The sequence below is a fragment of the Phasianus colchicus genome, chromosome 16 (assembly GCF_987193195.1).
Source record: "Phasianus colchicus chromosome 16, bPhaCol1.hap1.1, whole genome shotgun sequence".
NCBI lineage: Eukaryota > Metazoa > Chordata > Aves > Galliformes > Phasianidae > Phasianus > Phasianus colchicus.
In genome coordinates this window covers 16,107,835-16,123,094 of record NC_143451.1, presented here as the reverse complement: position 1 = coordinate 16,123,094, position 15,260 = coordinate 16,107,835, and the positions used below count along the sequence as shown (strand labels likewise).

General features: G+C 39.6%; 2 protein-coding genes across 21 annotated transcripts in view; one reads left to right on the top strand and one right to left on the bottom strand.

The window, feature by feature from the left end:
- LOC116237657 (uncharacterized) overlaps positions 1-15,260 on the bottom strand; it is a 308,029-nt gene that overhangs the window by 22,632 nt on the left and 270,137 nt on the right. For 17 of the 19 annotated variants that reach the window (XR_016471550.1, XR_016471549.1, XR_016471551.1 and 14 more), the window contains 2 exons: positions 8,671-8,858; positions 2,538-2,619 (listed from right to left, as the gene is read on the bottom strand). The exons of 1 other annotated variant lie outside the window; for it this stretch is intronic. The gene's annotated coding sequence lies outside the window, so the exon portion shown is untranslated. The remainder of the gene's footprint in view (positions 1-2,537; positions 2,620-8,670; positions 8,859-15,260) is intronic. One more of the 19 variants, XR_016471548.1, reaches the window with a different exon arrangement.
- The window catches only part of SHISA9 (shisa family member 9), a 157,674-nt gene that overhangs the window by 66,819 nt on the left and 75,595 nt on the right, over positions 1-15,260 (top strand). The window lies entirely within an intron of this gene.

Below are 15,260 nucleotides of genomic sequence, written 5' to 3'. Positions count from 1 at the left end.
GATCCCACCCAGATTTTCAGGGAAACCTACTGATCAGATGTGGTTGCTCATAAAAATATTCAATTCAATGCAAGAGGCTGAATAGACAGTAGAGTGAAAATCAACAGGACACAATTACAGCATTAAAGAATATACATTATGCACCAGGTCCAATTCTCTTAACCATGATTATAAAGCAATCTGTAAAATAATGAGTAGTAAAGCAGCCAATATTTTTTTCAGCAGGGAAGCAATTGCTCCATGTGGTTCTGAGTGCCTTTCAGCACTTCTGCTCTATATGTTTAAAAATTCATTTTTAAGAATTGTACAGCTTCCTCTGTTCTTCAGCAATGGAGATTTCATGATGAGGACAATCACTGCTGATGGAACAATCTCAGCTATTACTTCAGCTCTTACTTCACAAATAGAAATTCACCAAGATTATTCTCTTCTTGCATGTCCATTGCAGAAATGCCAAGAAGACAGTTGTTTGACTTTCTGGAATTATGTTATCAATTTGCCTAAATTCAGTATAACTGTTGCAGACATTTTAATTACTGATAAACATGATGCAGGGAGTCAGAGAAAGACAGAAAAATGCAAGATGGTCAGAGAAGGGTAGAAAGGAAGATAATGATGCAAATGCTACTGGGAGGTAAAAAAGAAATCCAACAACACTGCTAAGGAAGATGCTTTCAGAGCAGAATACGTACAAGGAGGAATTAGCAACAGTCGCCTTAATTTGTTACTGCATTACTTTGGAGAGAATAGTTTTATACCAATTATGTCACTCTAAAAGCAGCTGGTTTTTTTTCAGAGGACCCACAGTATCCATCATTAGTTATTCTAGTTGATATTAGGTTGATTTATATACAGCAAATGACATAACAGTAAAGGGGAAAAAAAATCAAATCCCAAGAAATCCAAACTAAATGAACCTCCAACTGACCAAAGCACAGCTCTGGCCAAGGACAGACTGTCACACCAGGCAGACAGAAGAGATGGAGCAAAGCTGTGATGCTGCAAGAACTTGTCAGAGGCACAGCTTCAAAATGCAGCTGAGATCTGTAACTGCTAAGAGAGATGCAGGAGGTGGTCAGGTTGTGGGGGGAAATTGAACCCTTGTTCCTATTCCCTGCATGCCTGGTACTCTTCTGCAGCACGCGCCAACTGGGCTGATGCATCTTGCTGCTTTTACATCCCTGCAGCCTTCTGTATTGAAAAGAGGGACAGGTGTGGCTTCCCTCTTGCTTATCTACAGGAGAGGGGGAACCCTCTGCAGAGGGTAGACGCTGTGGCTCAGCAGCAGAGAGATCTGCGTGCTCCTCCTTGCTTAGATGGGAAGACATGAAGTGAGCACTGCTCATTCATGCGGTAGGTTTAGAACAACAGGTACAAGTGGAATGAGGGATTTGTTAACAGGAAAAGTGTTAGAAGGCTGTGATGTTAGCCAACATTTGATCAAACACTTCCACGTGCCCTGAGCCCAAGGGTGGCAGCCCAGCACTTCTGGACAGCATCCTTTCTAACTTTTGCACTCTAATAAGGAAATCCTTGATTAGTACAGAAAAATGCAAGGTGTAATTTGAGTGTGGCATTTCCATGCATGCTGACTGTATCAGGTTGCTTTTCTCCTCAGAGCAATGTCACTGTTCTTCCCTCAAATATACACTCTCCAAAAATAAGCACGAACTCAATGGTTAAGAATTGATTATGATTCCATTAGGAGCCAGCAATATCTGCGAGTCCTTCCTAATTTAAAGACAAATCAATTCTAAGTATATTAGTACTTCTAACACTTCCAAATTCTGAGTTAAATGCTGCACAAATTACAAAATCCTCAATTATTTTAATAAATCTTGTTTACAGATGACTGTGAAAATCAGTGAAAATGAATTCACTTAGACTAGTCTGCCTGCAGTGCTGACAGAAATAGAACAAATTTCTTTTTACTACAGTTTGGAAAATGGAGAAAAAAGCTGTAATTGAGTATAATCACAATATGCTAGCAGCACATGTTATTTTCTCACTATTAGAACCTGATATGTTTAAGTTTGAGAAAGGAATTACTTTCACAGGAAAGGTTTTTTTCCTTCCATTTGTTATGGAAAATAAACGTTGGATATGATTTTGGTAACATATTTTATTTTAGATTAAAAGATTTATGTTTTAAACACTGTTCTCTGTCTTATGGTATCAATATCTAAGACATTTACTGCACTAGATCATCTGTTGTAATCATTTGTTAATGGCTAGTTACCAAAATACAGGAAGATTCAGCCCAGTACAATGTGAAAAGCCGCCCTCTGTGCCATACAAACCAGTTAAAATGTTTGATCTTGCCTCTCTGGTACGAATCTAGCAGAAAGGCCAGGACGCCACTGAAGTGTGTAAAGAAATGTAGCATGTGGTCATGAGTTGTTAGCAACGCTCAGAAATGAACAGGCTCTCTAATTGGCTGTTGTATGTTGTCCTTATTTTTAACTGTCAGGATCCTACAGGAAAAATGATTCATTTCTATGCTCTCAGTAAACAAGCATGCCAGAGAGGATACTTACTCTTCATGGTCTTTGTAACTGAGTCTGAATCTTTGTGGGTGATTTTCTGATTTGGAGCCCACCACGCTCAGTTTCTCACTGCCTGCTGGAACAAAGTGCACTGGTTTGAGCAATGAGAGCAGTGCAGCAGCACGTTAAATGCTCATCATAAAGTAGAGGAACTGCTTTCCGTTTGAACTCATTACTGTTTCTCCCTCTGAAGCCCAGTTTAGCTGAAACATACTGTACATGACATAATACAGAGACAGTAAGAAAAATGTTGGACTACACGTATATCCATAAATGCGGCAACCAAACCCAAGAAAACTAAATTATATTAGTATTCTTTTCAACTTTCTTCCTGACATGTGTATTACCAGTGCACTTAGAAACCCAAACGATATCCAGGTTTTAAAAAAAGGGTAGAAAACAGATCTGCCTGACCAAAACTATAAGCACCACCTCTCCATTAAAAATCCATATAAATCTCAGGGTGTCTCAGGTAAGTGTGAGGGCAGGAAACAAAGCCTTCTGTTTATACTGACATTCATTAAGAAAATCCCTTTCAAATCTCCATCTCTCTTTTGGGAGATGCCCTTCCTGATTCACGTCTCAGGAAGGAGGATCTCCCAGGAACAGCCTTTGTCATTTCAGTCATGCTGACACTCTTACCGTACAAAGATTTAGAAGGCTGAATCTTTCAATTATTGTCCTCTGGTTTAAACTATTCAATTATTTCAAGTATTGACTTAGCAATTTCTTACTGACCTACTTCCTCCTGAAGCAGATCTGTTGCCAGCACTGCGTCTTTATCAGAAGAGCTCCTTTTGAGGGCTCAGTAAAAATGGTTATGAATATAGCTGGATTTTTTCAAAGTATTTGGAGATTACTTCAGTATACAGGACAGATCCTTTTCTTTCCAATATATGAAAACTGCAGTATCCAATTAATAGCTGACATATTATTGTACGTTGTAGGGCACAGCATATACACACAACTGATTCCTAATTACTGCACAGTGCTATTAACATTATGCTGCCCATGAAATATTACAATTCAAAGGCATTTTAAGACTCTATTTTTTTCTAGGCTTGGCACATCTGTTTTCTTTTGATTCCTGAAACCTGAACCCTGATCTGCAGAAGTGAGGGCTTTGGACATTTCCAGTTTTCCACCTTCAGGAAAAGGATTTGCATTCAAATGAAACAAAAAGAGGAACAGTCTATAATTAAGACACTGCACAAAGAGATTTGTTGATGAAATCTCCCGAAGCTGGTGATATTTTTAAAGGAGTATGTAGCCAAAGAGAGAGTTCACACATGCCAGAGCCTTTCCAGATAGGCATCTGGCAGGATGCTGCTGAATGGCCCAACCGCAACCACTGTGCTCAGCCAGGCTAACTCACACAGACAGAGGGTGAGAGTTAGCTTTAGGTCATGTGAGGCTAAAAAGACCCGCGCTGACCTGATAGCAGTGCTGTGAGAGCTGCCTCTAGTGTTACTATCACACTGAAAAGCTGGACTCCACCAATGTGAACAATATCCTGGTATTTATGATAGCAATGATAGATAGCAAGGGAAAGGAAAGTCAGGGCACCTTGAAATAAAGAGCACTGTACCAGAAAGTTCTGAAACTTGATGCAAAAAGTCTTTTGATTGAATAAAACTCCATCTCTGAGGAGAAAACTCCACAAGGTGTCTAGAGGTGGGAGGAACCCTTAAAACAAGCCGAAGTGACCAAAGTGGTACAGAAGACTGTTCCTTGAATATAGTATGTAAAAAATACTAGGACCATACAGTTAATTCTACCAGATCTCTAAAAAGAAGAGACTATTACTCTGAGAATTACATCTGTCCAGAAAAACTGTGGGACTCCACAGAAGGTGGAGTCACTATGGGGCTGCAGACACACGCACACACTGTGCTGTGAAAACACCACTCCAAGCAAAGACTGTGACAGTTAAGGAACAAAAAGGAATCTGAAACAACAACAAGAACGTTGATATTTAAGTGCTGATGTTTGATGATATGCTTTTTTTGCTAAGAGGACTGCTTTCTGCACTGTGCAGTATTGTGTCTGTGTGTGTCTTTGCTGCAAGTCTGTGACTGCTTTCTGTTGCATCAGTTAGAGGCTATTAAGCTGTCATAGTAGAAAGTCAGAGCATTATCTTTTAAAGAAGCAATTTTTTAACCATTATTCAGGTATTTTCCATCTCCCTGCTATCACCAGAAACACAGGATCCTGAGAAACATTGATTTCTTGCAAAATGGACCCGAGAAACTAATATGGCCTAATTATAATGACAGGCTATAAATTTTTGCAACAGTATTTTTCTGCTACTCATGATTACATAAGCTTGTTTGACTTTCTAACAGAGTCAGAATTGAAAAGAAATAGATGTTGTCAATTGCTTCTATCTGTAACTTCTGTCATACTGACCGAATTTCACAACGATGACTCCATCTGTGCACTGGGCCAGTGGTCCCTGGCAGATCATACTGTCCATGCCTACTGAACAAGAATTTGGTATTTTCTTTCCCAAATAAAATCCTTTAGACTTGCACAGTATCCATCTGTTAGAAGTTAAGACTTTTGAAATCCTGAAAAAATGTAACAGAAGAGTTTGCCAAAGGGACATGAGCAGCCAGGATTTGCACAGCCATACTGTAGCACATACAGGTGGGCAAATCTGTGCAGCACTGATAGAAACAGGGAAGACTGCAACCTACAGATTGTAGTCCCAGCTTTATCTTGCTATGAGACAAATGCCTTGTAAATACATGCAGATACAACTAGTAAGTAAAAAATACTTATTTTAATAGAAATATCTGAAGAAATTCATTAAACACTATTTGACAATTGTGAAATTGTGAATTGTGATGACCTTCTTGGTCATCAAGCAATATCACACGCAGAAAATCTCCATGTTTCAGTTAGATCAGATTTTCCTACTCCCAGACTACAATTTCCCAGTACAGTACCACACATTTATGTTTTTTTCCCTCTTCAAGACTTTGTAAGAAAATATTGCAGTTTTATAAGTTACATGTTTGCAGTTGGAGGAAATCATCTTTTGCACCTCCTGTATCCGAATTATCAGTGTTTCCCAAGAAACAGTATTATGGAACTCTATGAACTGTCTCCAGGATTCTTCAATCAGATTCAGTTACAAGCTCATTTTCTCTCTTCCTGTGCTATAAATGCAGATTATGACATGGCAGTTAGTGTGTTCTCTTGATCCAAACTTTAAAAGTTTTAAATCTAATTTATTTTTTCTGCTGAAGATGCATTAGCCAAAATAGCATAGGCATGTTATTTCGGTAGGACTAAAAAGAATAAAATGTGGAAACAAGTTCCCAGCTTTGTTATTCAGCTATCCTTGACTGTGCTCTGAATTCCCTTCATTTTATTTTATATAATAACTGATCTACAGAAAACTTGGATTCAGGCGAACATGGGAAAGCTGAGACACCAAAATTCACAGTCCCCTTTATACAGGGGGACAGGGCTTGGGCTTGTCCTGGCCATTACCCACCTGGGTAAACAACACACATGATATGATTTTCTTTGAGTGGTGTCTTCATAGTGTGCAGGAGAGGTAAAGAAGATCCGCAGTGGGGTGAGTATCCTACTGCTGAGAACAGGTCACACTTTAAATGGTTTAAGTCGCCCTCTGTCCTGGACACCAGCTAATTACCCTCGTGACCAGACTGCTATTTGTCATCTCCATCTACAGCAATCACTTTGTTCATGTTGGAACATGCTGAATACATCAACATTAAACAAGGCTGTAATTTTTCATCAGAAAGCATTTTCAATCAGTTGTTATTTGCAAATTACTGGTGGGTAACTTGGATATGGGAGAGTTAAGTCTGTTCTCATTTATTAAATGTATGGCAAAGAGAACAGAGAAATTTCTTTGATTACAAAAGCATACCTTCTCACAGAAGACCATTACCTACTCATCTAGATCTGGCTATCACTGTTAAGAAAGTAACTCTGAATGCTCCTCACTGAACAAAAATCTACTTCTATCAAAGTGCAGCAGAAAACACTGAGACAGTTTTTTTCCCTTAAATCCCTTCCTAATGCATGCTTACACTTGAATTATCCCACTTTTCAATTCGTTCAGCAGCTCTCACAGATACTACTTGTTAGTGGATTTATGGTAATCCCATACATTATTAAGAACTCAAGTATTATTCAGCAAATGAGACGTTAAGTATTGTGATATTTGGAATAATATAGTGCAGCATCTTTGAACATCCAGTCTGATCTTCCATGAAACTTTGTTTTTCCAGTTGATACTGGAGGAACTGTACACAGACATTATCTACATTTAGTTTGTATGAGGATAGTGCATACAACAACAGCACAGTGGCAATCCATCTACATAAGGTACACATGGATGATTAGGAGCACAGCCCTGTCCGTCCTGCACTGCGTTACTCAACTCATCAAAGGCATGAAAAGTTCATCCTACAGGCACCTTAAAGTCAAGCAGACCTTGCCTTTTATCTCTGTCCCTCCCTCTCACGTGGCACCTGTAGTTGAATAATACCATTCAGTTTCTTTGTGATATCTCATTGTGGAACATTTCTTAAAACATTATGAAGATCTTCTTAGCTAATAACTGAAGTTCTGCTTTCAGAGAGGAAGAAAATTATTTTACTCACAAACCACGGAGCTGAAGGTAACTTATCAGCTCGTGTAAATCAGTCATGCTCCATTAACTTCAGTGGAACTGGATCAAATTAGCCAAGTTGAGGACCAAACCCTTAATTATTTTCTCAGTAATGAACTCTGACCTTCTACCTTAAGGCCACCAGGTTGTTAAACAGCAGCTTTTCACAAGCAACTGGGATTTCACTCAGAGGAGCTTAGATATTAAATGCCAATTAAAATGTACACTGGGGATTCTCACTGTACATGTGAAACTTCCAGTGCAACATTCAGACTTTCCCTTCTTGCTTAGTTGAAAAGAATTTTTTTCCCTACCTGTATATTTTAAATGGGGTTGCCTCTTCAACCTTATTATTTCTAATTGAAAGTAACAGTTAAAAGAATTCTGATGTGCAGAGATTCAAGATATTCATCTACAAAGGCAAAAAGTGCTTTTGCCTAAATTTAAAATAAATTATTGTGGTCTTTTGGCTTTTCAGAATTAAATATCTCCTCCTATTCCTATTTCCTTAACAGAAATGGCAAAAGAATAAGTGATTCTCAAGGATTATACTTTAGATATATCGACTAGAAAAGCTCCTTGAGCTAGGGTTCTTATTTAGTCCATGAAAGTAGCCACCTGTTCTTCCAGGAGCAGTACAAATAGGGAACGTACTCTAAAAACAAGATAGTGCCACAACGCATTTTTAAACCACAGGCATAATTTATGTCACAGCAGGGTAGTGGGCAGTTGTTTCTTTTTGCAAAATCTGGGATTTTGTCTCTTTTCCTCTTGTCAAGGTAAAGACTATAAAATGCTCCTTAAAACCAACGGAATCCTTTCAAGATTTACATGGTAAATTTAAGTGGGGTCTGAGGAGATAGAACAAGGGGAAATGGCTTCAAGCTTGAAGAGGGTAGATTTAGGTTAAATATAAGGAAAAACTCTTTCACAGTAAGCGTAGGGAGGCACTGGGACAGGCTGCCCAGTGATGTGGCTGTTGTCCCATCCTCAGACACTTCCAAGGCGAGGCTGGATCAGGCCCTGGGCAAACCGACCCAGCTGTGGTGTCCCTGTGCATGGCAGGGGAGTTGGACCTTTAAAGGTCCCTTCCAATTCTAAGGATTCTGTGATTCTTGATGATACCAAGCTGATCAGCACGTCTCGCTTGTTAGCTCTCATGTTCCCATTTTCTCTGTGTGCTCTCCAGTTATTTAACTCTGACTTAAGAAGTTGAACAGATACTTCTATTGCAATTGGACACTATCATTCTAAGACGAAAGGAAAGCACAGGTGCGTTCAGGCCTGCACATGCCTTGTGTGTGGAAATAAGTATCTGGAAATACATGGGCATAGCAGCCCATGAAATAAATATAGCTCCAGAAAAGCCTGAATTAAAAAAAAAAAAAAAACGAAAAAAAAGAAAAAAAAAAGTAAATCCTGTTTTCTGAGTTTTAATAAATGTACCTATCATGGTGCCTCTGGTCTTACCTGTACAAAAGCAGTCTCAGTTAGTTATAAATGATCCATACCAGCTCCTGTTACAACACACATCACTGTGATTCAGCCAAGGTGAAAGGAACGGGCAGTACCAGGCGCTAGACAACACAGACAGGCTTTACATCACATTGTCAAGGTCAGTCCCTTTGGGTTCACTTCTGTCAGCTGTGATGCTGTGTCTACATGCGGAAAGATAAGAAGAAAAGCAAAAGAGAACTACTGAAATGGAGATGCAAATTTAAGCTCTCTCTGACACAGCCTTCAGTGGATACAGTGTGGATACTGTAATTCAGAAAGAAAGATGCTTTATTTGACCACAGAAAAATAGATTTACTTCAAGGCAGTTTCTGATGACAGTATTACAGAAAGGCAGATTTAAATAAATGTATGAACACTGTAGTAAATGAATTGGGTTTAATTTGGCTCCATGTGCCTGCCTAGACATGTTTTTAACTTACACCCTGCAGTGAACATGCAGAATGAAAGATCTTTCTAAATCTTTCTATGCATTTCTCAGACTTTGAGTAAGAGCAGGAAGAAGTGGTGGCAGTCCCATTCAGTGCCCAGTGACTAGAGCTGTGCATGGGGGACTCTGATTTTTAATAAAGCCTGTAATTTTGTACGTGAAACTCTGTGTTGCCCTTTGCACTAACCTAAGTCAGCATTTTACCTTTGCAATTAAATGTGGATTTGACCAATAACACAGAGACAGAGCCCTCAGATCACACAATACAGGAAGTTGCAGGAAAAAAATGCCAGAGTAACTGCAGCACTTCTGCTCTTTTGTGAGACAGGAATCGTTTGCCATGAGCACAACTGCGCGAGGAATCAGCGATGGTCTCACACTGCCTTCCGAACACGGCTTAAGTTCTATCATCTTGGCCACCTAATGGACTTCTGGCATTTTTAATAAACATATCTATGCTGCTTTCTTGCCAATGAGTGCATATTTGTGTAGGCACTCAGTAGCGCTACCAGGAGACTACAGAAAGCAGAAGCAAGACCTCGCAGGAGGCAGGAAGGCCACCTCAGCCTACCCTAAGGAATGGCAGCAAGCAGTGCCACCCAGCTGCAGCGGGGCACCGTCCCTCCCCAGCATGCTGGTGTGAAACCTACTGCTGTTCTGTAGTGCTCTAGAAACTGTGATTCATGCTGCGGACCTTGTGCAGGATACTTTAAGATGCAACAATGAAGTGCTGAGCTTTGCTAAACCTCAAAAGAGAAAGTATCCTGTGTTTAGTATGGGCTGAGAGTCTGCAGTCTGATCCCATTCAGGCTGTTTATATACTCACAGAAAAATACCCTTTATAAAGAAAACTCCCTTGACCTGCCTGTGTTCTCATTTACATTGATTTGAATGAGAAATAATGCTATTATGACTTAAATGCTGAATTCAGGGCAAGCGTGTGGAATATAACCTCCTTTTACTTCAACAAAAATGTTTAAGGCACATCAGAAGACAGGAGACTGAATCTTAATGTAGTACATTACACATTGGCAAGGCAAACCAGAGAGAAAAACAGAAGGAAAGGAATAAAGAGAATGATCCTTGTGGAAGCAAGGTCATTATATAAGATCAATGCCCATTTGGACAACTCACAAATGCTCCAATGCTCATATTGTAATTCATTTGAGTGATTTAAAAGACACTCTAAAATCAATACGTGAACATTCTGTTAATGCTTAAATGGATATAAGGAGTGTGCAAGCTGTTCTCAAGCATGTGACATGGCAAACAGGCAAAAATGTGCTTCACTAATGCCACCAGGTAGAGGCGGACGTCTATATACATGGCCTGTCTTGATTATGCTCTGGAAATGATTAAACCTGTCAAAGCTGAGATCAAGGAAAGGCTCAAAACTACATCACCTACTATTGAAGGGTATTAAATTACTGAGCAACGGAGTTCTTGGAATGGTTTTGTGTTAACTGCAAGGGAAACGTGCTATCATGTGAAAACTTGGGAGAAAAAGTAAAATTGCTCTGTGTATTCATTTCCCTTTGGCTACTTCCACCATTTACCACAACTGTGGTGACATGGGTTTTCTTCAGAGAAAGAAAGAAAACTCTCAACATGGCAACTTTCAGCAAGCTTATCTAAGTACAAAAAAAACCTTTTCTTGTCACATTTCCAGGTCTTTCCATAGAGTTATCAGTACAGCAACAATAACAGCACGCACCATGCAAGGATAGAAATATGTAACAGCAACTGTATGCTGAAAAATTTCAGATTTTCCTATCCAATCAGGCTGTGACATAGAAGCTCCCTACATTTGTAACAGAGGTACAACCACAGTATTTGTAGATATTTGGAACTTAATTTATAGTGTCAATCGCTATAGGTGCTGTTGATTCCTGTTTCAGCAAGCTCTGTGACTGTTTCATTGTACAACTGTACACATTAAAAATATTGAAATAGGACCATCAAAATGATTTTTTTTTTTTTTTTAACAGAAAGATAAATATGTTTGCCAGTCAGTACAGAGACCAAATTTAGCTTGGCTGTACCTATACTGATCCACAGAGAAGTCTAACTCAAATTGCAAAGATATTTTTTCTGAAGTTGCAATTCAGACATGCTGCATATAGTTCTTAGAATTAAATTGGGACAAGAAAAGCAAAGAATTATCAGTTTTGATTAAAATAAAACCAGTTATATTTTTAACTTCTGTGGTTAGTTCTACACTTAATTACCTACCGCATTAAAAGGACATCATATGCTATGTGTTCTACTGTGGAGTGAAATGCTCTTTTTTAAAGCAACAATTAAAAACAAAACAAAACAAAACAAACAAGAAACAGATCAGTTTCAGCCCATGTCAGAGGGCATGTATGCAAGTCAACAGCTGCCCTGAATGAGAAATGCTATTCATGTGTGTACAGTTAGTATCTGCAAGCATTTTTGCAACAGTGAGGGCTCAGAAGTCAGTAATGGGGAGGCTTTCACTGCACATCAAAAAACCCTGCACACAAGATTTGTTGCTGGCAGTGCTCTGAATGCAGGTTTTAGTAGATATTGTGATCACTGCTGGAAAGAAACAGACATCTGACAGTGAGTTTTGGACCCAAATTTTAAATGCAAATGTGTAAATATGCCAATTCCTTCAAGAAGCACATCTTTTGTACCTCCTGAAGAGCTGTATTTTAAGATTTCATTCACTTTCAAAAAGCACTGTTCCTTTTGGAGAAAGACAACTGTAAACATTGTTTAGTCTAGTAAAATGGCTGTTAAATACAGCAAGGCTGATTCACTTCTACCATCACTTCTGGCAGTCATTTACATCTCAAAGTGTGTATTATTACTCAGATCAGGTAATCTTCTACATCCACTTTACTTCACTCTAAAGAGTGGACCTGAGAACTATGCTCTTCTCTTGGGATTTCCTACTTCCTTTCAGTTGCAGTCTTCTACCATAATAAATTTTTTAACGTCATGAAACCTGCTCATTTGAAGAGGCCTTAAAAGAACATCATATTTTTTTATCCTAACCACAGCACCAGTAGAATTTAGCTTTAAATCAAGAGTACTTTTAGTATTCTGAAGGAACGGAATTTTTTTGTCTGTGATTATCTACCACACAAGACTTCATCATTCACAAAATGGAAACCAAATACTACAGATTTTCTGTCTTAGATAAACATTTTAAAGTATGATCAGGAAAAAAAAAAAAAAAAAAAAGACCACTTTATGCCCAGAAAATCTCCAGATAAAATGTCACAAGCATTTTGTTAAAAAAAGATTTCAGCATCCTCTAAGAGTAACCATTTAGTTGCACATGGAGAAGAACACAACACAGAGCAAAAGTTCTCTCTCTCATGCAAACGGATTGCCAAAAATACCTGATTCCACTCAAGGCTAACTGAGGAGCCTTACGATCCTAGGGGAAAGAAATACACGAAAATGAAATTGCACTGGTGTTTGCATTACATAGAATCACAGAATCACACAATGGCCTGGGTTGAAAAGCACCACAGTGATCATCTAGTTCCAACCCCCTGCCACAGGCAGGGCCACCAATCTCGAGGTCTGGTACTAGACCAGTTTCTTTATTTCCTGCCACTGGCTGCTGCCATTCTAGTGCCCTCTGCACCACCAAGGCTCTGTCCTGCTCACTGCTGTGCATCAGGAACTGAGACGGAACGCATTTCAGAATAGTGAGCATCAGCTACAGTTGCAGCCTGATTTGCTGTTAAAGAGCTCTATAGCTAATACGTGTTTTCTTACTGCATGACATCCTTGACTGTATAGCAAATGGCCTACACTGCTGCTCCTCTTATAAGCACATAGGTCAAAGACATTCACAGAATCATAGAATGGCCTGGGTTGAAAAGGACCACAGAGATCCTCTAGTCTCAACCCCCTGCTATGTGCAGGTCCCCAACCAGCAGCCCAGGCTGCCCAGAGCCACATCCAGCCTGGCCTTGAATGCCTGCAGGGATGGGGCATCCACAGCCTCCTTGGGCAACCTGTTCCAGTGCCTCACCACCCTCTGGGTGAAAAACTTCCTCCTAATATCCAACCTAAACCTCCCCTGTCCCAGTTCAAAACCATTCCCCCTTGTCCTATCACTGTTTACCCTCGTAAACAGTCATTGCCCCTCCTGTTTATATGTTCCCTTCAAGTACTGGAAGGCTGCAATCAGGTCTCCCCCAGAGCCTTCTCTTCTCCAAGCTAAACAAGCTCAGCTCCCTCAACCTTTCCTCATAGCAGAGGTGCTCCAGCCCTCTGATCATCTTATTGCCCTCCTCTGAGGAGACCACTTTTAAAAAAAAACAAAACACAACAAAAATTAATTGCCAAAGTAATGCAAATAATTAAACACTTGTGTTGCAAAAAATTCTCATGAGCACAGACTGGCTGTCAGCAGTGTGCACATATCATGAGTGCTTTCCTATCTCAGCACGAAGCTTCATTCTATTTTTCTCCTCCTTTTGTAGGCTTCTCTTTCTGGTCCCTGGAGGTATTGAATACAGCTCCACTCCATGGTCAACTTTCATGTGCACTGTATACTGCTTCTGCCAGATGATTAATGTTCACATTGTTAAAAGTAAATGCATTTCTCTAGCTCAAATTCTATACAAGACCATATTTTTAAGGATGGCAGTTCTAGTTATTTGCAGTTACTAAATGCATTCATCTTTATTTTAAATGACTGAAATTTAATCATAGTGCATGGTGGGGACTGAGAGATTTATTTACTTTGTTAGGCACGATTTATGACAGCCTTATTATGTGAAAGAAAATGACTGCAACTGAAGGTGAATTATTGTGCACAATTTAACCACATAACATCTTAAGCACCTGTAAAAATATACATGGCAGCTTTAAGGTTCTGATAGAAAGAAAGTTTAGATAGCCAATCAGCTGAGGAAAGTAATGGAAGTCTCTCTTGAAGCTCAAGCTAAACCTCTTTTTAGCTTTAAACCAATTCAAGGACTGTTTTTCCTCTTTCTCCATCTCAGATAACGTGGAAAGTTTCTACGTTTCTAAACATGACTTTAGGAAAGATATATTTTAGGATAAGTATTTCAAAAGAATCCCATGTCCTTGGTCACTGGAGCAAGCCAGCACTTCGGGACTGCAAAAATAGAGACATGTGAAGATTATTCCTGAGGCTACCTACTCTACACGTCAATGATTAAAGACAGTTCTGTTACCACTTGTTATTGAAAGACTGATAAAAGAGAAACTCAAAACTGCAGTGCAGTGACAGAGCGCAGTATAGAAGGCAAAGTGTGGGTAAGAACCAGCTGAAGCATCAGCACTTCCCAAGAGCAGTATCTGAATCACTGGGGAGAAAGGAAGTGGATTTTCAGCACAGTGACAATCTCCAACAGCTGGAGCAGATCACAGCGGGACGCTGGTGGCCCGTTATGCAACAGGAGAGAAGAGTGGTGCAATGCAGGCACTGCCTGGCTGGGCATTCCTAGGGGAAGTTGCAGTCACAGGAATTTCATGTTTCTTAGCATCTGCTGATAGAACTTCGTGTAGCCTTCTGGTTAGTTACCGATGAATTAATCAAGTTCTTTATAACTATTATTACCTTGTAAGAGTACTACAACTGCACTTTGAGTGAGAGCAGGTACTGCAGAAAGTCCAAGAATCTTCATTCCTCCCATCTGTAACATCCAGAAGCAATGCCCGTTCTCCTAACGAGCAGACAACAATCACAGATGCCAAGGACAGCTTGATGCAGTACACTGCACACTCCAAGGAATAGTACCACCTGCCTTTTCCTTCTTCCAAAGGGATTTTTATAACTTTGTTTCACTCTTACACAGTACGTTCCTAGCAATCTGCCATGTAAAGAAAATAGTACGGCATGCCTGTTTTTGCTTCTGCTCTTATTTACAGAAGGTGCTTTCAACTGCTGTAAGCCACCAGAAAGGCACAAAGATGAGCAAAACTGTTATTGATGCCTTAATTGTTCAATGACTTGGAAAGGACAGCAGAGGGAGTTTTATCATCTCAAAGTGTATTCATGCTGCCTCGTCCTCGCTGATACGTGCTTTATAGACTACCTCTCGTAAGGGTGAAGAAGTTTTGAAGAGAAGATTTTTTTGAAGAAAACAAATATGGA